The sequence below is a fragment of the Bidens hawaiensis genome, unplaced genomic scaffold, assembly GCF_021521415.1.
Source record: "Bidens hawaiensis isolate Kalapana, Puna unplaced genomic scaffold, B.hawaiensis_p1.1 tig00036873_1, whole genome shotgun sequence".
NCBI lineage: Eukaryota > Viridiplantae > Streptophyta > Magnoliopsida > Asterales > Asteraceae > Bidens > Bidens hawaiensis.
The window spans coordinates 173060-179520 of record NW_027496447.1 but is presented as its reverse complement, the minus strand read 5'-3'; the positions used below and the strand labels follow the sequence as shown (position 1 = coordinate 179520).

At 33.0% G+C, this 6461-nt stretch overlaps 1 pseudogene; it reads right to left on the bottom strand.

Annotated features, from left to right (window-relative positions):
• Positions 1-5144: 5144 nt before the first annotated feature.
• On the bottom strand, positions 5145-5951 carry LOC143588909 (glutaredoxin-C13 pseudogene; annotated as a pseudogene).
• Positions 5952-6461: the final 510 nt, after the last annotated feature.

Here is a 6461-nt window from a genome sequence, read left to right as displayed (position 1 = left end):
CCCCCTTCGCAACGCGCGATAGACTCATATGTCGGCTGAAGATCGTGTAATCACGATTTGATTCACCAAATCGATTCCAATCGTGATGTTATTTTAGATTAGTCTCCAAGAAATGTATGTGGATGATTTCCCATCTCCAATGCGTTAACTTGTTGGCTAAGTTGAGATCTTTTTCCCTAATTCTTGTTATGTTATTCCATAAACGAGTTATTTTCCAAATCCCATTAGTTAAAACGAATTATAAGGAGTCGCCTACATAAACTAACACTCCAAAACCCTTTTCCTCTGCTGATCATCAAAACCTCACTCTCAGTTCGTCTTTTGGTGATATAATTCTCAAGCTCTGGCTACTTTGACTTTTAAAGTCAACTTTGCTTTCGTCTTAGGTTTCTCCTTTTTAAAGTCAACTTTGCTTTCGTCTTAGGTTTCTCCTAGTTCCTCAAGGAATTCCCAGTAGGTTTGTGAATACTTCTATTCTAAATCTTCATTGGATCAAAATCCCTCATTCAATTTCAATTGAGAATCCAGGCAATCAACTAGTGAAGGCTAATTGATTCATCTTTAGTTCAAATCTAGTTCTTGATATAGTTAAATCAATCAATTAGGGCTCACAGTGTGTAGTATGTATTTTCTAGAGAGAATTTGATAGTTTGGACAGGATATCATAAAATAGCTTGAAACGTTAACCAAATCATAATTTACAAGGTATATATAGGCATGCGACCCATTCGCTGACTTACTAAGTGGATGGACTCCCATCCGCCTAGTCATTCATTAACATTCCCTAGCGAATGGCTTCACTAACTAGAAAATGGCCCATACGCCTACAACCAGGTGTATGGCCTTACAAAATTCATCGTACACTTAACTAACAAGCGTATGCTAAAACTCAGGTCCATTTGACTACATCACATCACAGGAGAATGGCCTTACATAAGTTAATATTAACCCGTTGATTGTTACAAATGACCAAAACTATTACAAAGACCAAGACGAAACATTAACGTACTAACATCGATGAATTGAGGGATTTCAACATCCAATTGGATCATATTCGTTTTTGGAGTTTCGTTTATTTAGCGTTCTGATTAGTTTTACTTTTGACTTTTCTTCATCTCACATTATTTATTATATTTTGGTGATGTCGGTTCTGGGCCCGATCTTATATCAACATTCGGACCGAGCATGAACCAAACACTTGCTTATATGCGAATATTTTGTTTTTCATTTAAAAAACCCCAAAATTTAGTTAATCCTTTATCATATTATACATTTAGTATTATTCTCATTTCTTTAATCAATTATCAAATCTCATGTTAGGATTTTTGCGTTAACGTCGGACTTGTCGGCTCACTTATTCTCCACTTGTTTATTTTCTTTAAGCTCGCCTATTTCAAGGTGAGTAATTCACACCCCTTTTTACCTTTTATTTTAGCGGTAACATGCGTATTACAACCACATGTTTTATATATTAGAGTCCTTAACCATAATTCATATATATGCGTTTACGTGTAATTGTTAGTTTAATGGTTGTATGATTAATTGGTTGTGTATTTAATTATTGTTATGGTGACATCATCCGCATCCTCATTAGTATGATCATACGCCCTATCTTAGTGGTTTGACGGTTGTCATATTGAACGGACTTTAATTGTTACATATTACTTTTAAACATTATATTTACTGCATCCGTATAGAATTATGAAATTTGTTATATTACATAATATTAAATCTTGTGTTTCACTCAACATGAAGTTGACCAAAATATATTATTGTTAAGCATATTACATGACACATATGTGATGATTTAAGATTGAAGATATAGTTCTGGACTTTATGTTATTTCAATAAAAAGACAATTTCTATGTTTTGTTTAACTTTGGATGTTTGTTTGGTTTGTTTTGGACATGTGTACTTGAATAATTTTTGAAGTAAATTAATAATTATTGTCACTTATAATTAGTGTCACGTGCTGTTGAACATCATAAATTATGCCCCGGCATGTTCCAGCGTAGGTCGGGGTGTAACAATAATGTTGTAACTGGGAACTGATGATGATCAGTCAAGTGTTAAGGAATATGTGTGTGACATATAGTTATCAATGATGAAGTAGAACTATTTTATGTCACATTGTTTTAATTAAGTTATTGTCAAAACATTAAGGTTAATTAAAGTTTAAATCAGTTTCCCCAATAGTAACCATTCTGACAATCTGAGCAATCAGCTACACAACAGTCTTTTAGCGACCAGTTTTTGACAAATCAGCACTTTAGCATTATGATGAGTTCAACAGATTCCGATTCAAGTTTAGATTACGTCAGAACATGATTCCTGTCAAGATGGTTTGATTTTGTAATTAGAAGATGCTTGGTTTATCAGATCAAGAGATATGTTTAGTTGTCGAGAACTTATTACGAGAGCAAGTAAAAGTGGAATATGTTAGCAGTGATTTGTAACATGCCGACATCCTCACGAAAGCCATGCCACAACTAAAGTTTATTGAGATGAGACATCTTCTCGGTATTCCAAAAATAGAAAGGGGGGGGGGGGTGTTTGTTAGACTAATTTTGTGTAAGTCCGGAGATGTTAATCGTCGTATTTACAAATCTATGGGTTTTTTGAGTTAGTTTTTTCCTTGTTAATTTGATTCAAATATGGTTTCTAGATTGATTAGGATTGCTAGGGTTATTTACATCATCGATGTAATCTATCAATCTAATATCACATCAATAAACAAGTTTTGAATCATCTGATCTTTGTGTTCAATACTCTACGGATCAATATATACCTCTTTCAGTTTAGCCACTAATCAACATGTTATATTTGAATTGTCCTATGATCTCTGATTCCAGGTCTCTGTTCTCTAATGTTTTGTTCTTTTTTGTTGGTACCTAATTTATCTAATAAACTGAAATCATACTTGCACAAAATAGGATTCGAACCCAGATGCCCTATTTGATAAGGGGAATACTCCTTACCACACGGATGTCCCCATGGGGACACTCTAATGTTAAGTTGAAGCATTAATTAACAATCGACACACGTCTTTGTAAAAAGTTAATATGAGTTTACAAACTGAATTCATAGAATATATACTCGTTGGCCGGCCAATTAGTTGGTGCTTTCTGATCAACCTAGTTGCTAATATTCGTTGTTCCGCATGCTTAGACAATGTAACATTATGCCTAAACATGTTTAGCTAAAAAGGATCATGATTGACACGTTTCGAAAATCGTTTTTTAGGCATATAAACACATGGATTAGTCGTGTTGCATGCATGAAGTAGTTTATTTATTTGAATGATGAATATGCAGATCAGAAACGAAACAAGTTTGATGCAGAAGCTAAGTGTGCAGGTTGATATTCCAAGGCAATCATCTTTTTTGGACCCTTTGAAAGAGTGAATGAAAATGAAAGCTTGAAGCATTGAATTCCTTTCTTTATTATAAAGTGGAGAATATATCTTCTATAGAACTTTATGCAAACACATTAAGTTGTAATGTCAAGAGGTTCAATATATTCTTTACCAACATATTTTATTCATTTTTCAAACAAAATGTGAAACTTGGAAGTAATAAAAATTATGAAAATTGACACAAGCACACATTGTTTTGCTCAAATAGAGTATCTAACTTTTACACTATAAAATCATTTAAGGATCAAGAATTCTTTTCATGAGGGTCGTTCAAATTTTGAATGCCGGTTGTATACCACCAAACATTATAAAAAAAATTGGTCGTGTACGGGTTGGGCCGCGTCACATAATAAAGTTATGATAAACCAAATTAAATTTCCTATAGTTACATTAAAAAACAAACATTCACTAATCAAGTAATTATAGCATTATTATTAATTTGTCTACCAATTAACACACACAGCAAAATTTAAATAATCAAGCATTGACAAATCAGATGGGTAATCAATAATCTAATATACTAAACAAATAAACAATAATCTAGTGGCAAGAACCTAAAGGATATTTAAAAGAAAACAATAAATACAAAGATAGAAATTTAATCTTTTTGAGAAGATATAGATACAGTTGGCACCGTACGTATTTCACTTGATACTCGTCATCATATGTGGCAAAAGCCTAACGTCGTATTTCACATATGGAACCTAGGGAATTTCCTTAACGGAGATGGAGCTGAGGGACCAAGCAATAGTCGGCAGAGGCATTGGTTCCTGGCTCTGGCATGCGTTTATATAGGTTTAAACAATTAACTATTACTAATAATGTAAATGCGCTTAAAGCCTTAAAACAATTTAACTTTCAGGCAATTGGGGTTGAACCACTTAATTATTAACATTGTAACATGGACTTATTATTTCTTTTCTGGGTTATGAGCTTGAAAATTTATACTAGATGTTACTTTTACAGAACTATAAAAATTAATAACTTTTAATACATATAATTAATAACCACTTATTTTCTGTTTATGTTTATATATGATATCATTTGAAGGTATTTTTTGGTAGATTTATCAATTATTATATGTAAATTTGTGACTATATATATGCAATCACAAGTTTACGAATGCTTAATAATCAAGTTAGACATATGTGTAATAAACAATTTACATGTGTATAAACCAATTAACATATATATAATCATAATACTAATAATAATAACTGATAAAACAACCCTTAAATAAAATTAAATATATATAAAAAAGCAAATAAACAAAGAAACTACACATAAATATCTCATCATGAAAAACACATTACATACACATGTTTCAGCATCAACGAAGAAAATACACAGAAATATAAATATCCTACACATGTCCATTAATTATTAATAAAAATATACATGTGCCGGTGTGCTTTTCCACCACAATACCAATGTTTAGGGGCATGCATAATGCATGTAGTAAATGTTTTCCATGTGATGTAGGATGTAGTCCATATATAAAAACCAGATAAATTAAAATTATAAAACCTATAAGCATCTTGCAGGTCCATAATGCATCCTACTTTACTCATCTTGAGATCCAAGAGTCCAAGATTCATGGCATTTTCCCTTTTACATTTTTCTTTCAGTTTTTGTTTCATGTTTCAACTTTTAAGTTATATTTGACACGCACACGCACACACACACACATATATATATAAGAGCGAGAGAGAGAGACCGAGAGAGATTATAAATGTCACACCATGTTATACTTAAAGATCAAGCAAAAGTTAATTAATACATAAATCCCTAGGATTTTTTCTCAACAAGGTTGAGTCTTAGATATTACAAATGACAATAACAATTTATCTAATTAACGTACTTTAACTGATAAAACATAAACAACCTAGTCATGGTCTTTGTCACACCCCAACCTACGATTGACGAATGTCACATTCTTGGTCCAAACTTATTCTTCAAATGATGAGTAGATAGCTAGCCTAATTAAACCAGTGACTGGTATGGCCTGATGAGTGGGATGAGGGCACCCCTAAGGTGGAGTGACATCACCTCATTGGTGGACCCAATAAGTTTGCCCCCTATGAATACAGCTGGCACAGGGGGTGAGTTGCAACCCTGGTTAACAAGGGCCTTCTCAATCTCACACCCTTCTGGATCATGGTCAACCTCGTGAACCAGGGGCTCGACCCCGAGTTCTTTGAACAGGATGGTCACAGCATAACATAAGCAACATGTGCTCTTGCTAAAAACCACAATTGCATTCTCTGATGTTAATGTTTGTACCTTGTCCATTCTTAAATAATTCCGCGTATCAGATGATCAAGTACAAAGGAGAGTTTGGGAGAGATGGGATTTGGTGTACTTTGAGGTTTCGCGGGCTACTTCTATTTATATAAACAACGGGCAAGGTTTCGTCTGGTGTTATTCAAACAAGAAAATTCAGTTGAGATTCTTTTTGCTTATATGCTTGATAGCTACTAACGGATACTTTATTTTTCCTTTTCCAAATATTATGGAAAAGTGCAACTTAGGTTCTTAAATGCATTTGCATAAACCTCCATTTAAACACATGCAATATAGTAAGTGGCAGGGTGTTTTTCAGGTTTCAGGTTATTCGGGTTTTTTTTTTGTTAAGGAATCCTACCTGATTAGTGACCCAAATGAGATCCGTGTTAATCGACTTCAGGTTTATTCGAGTTAATTGGGTTAATCGATAATTGGGCTTTTAAGTACATGCTCCAATGTATACTTTACAATTTAACTTAACATGGTATTATTAGATAACAAACACAATATGTGAAATAAAAACACTACAAATATGATCTTTCAAAATTTTCTAATCTAACCAAATCTTTTTAATCACTCAAATAACCAAAATTACTCTCCAGCACAATAAGTAATAGCTAGACTTTTTTGTTGATAATACGAGAAGAAGATAAAAGCAGTATGTGTGTGTGCATGTGTGTGTATATATATGTATATATAAGTTCGGGTTAACTTATTACTAACCTGTTTTTAAACTTTTGGGTTTAATCGGGTCAGGTTA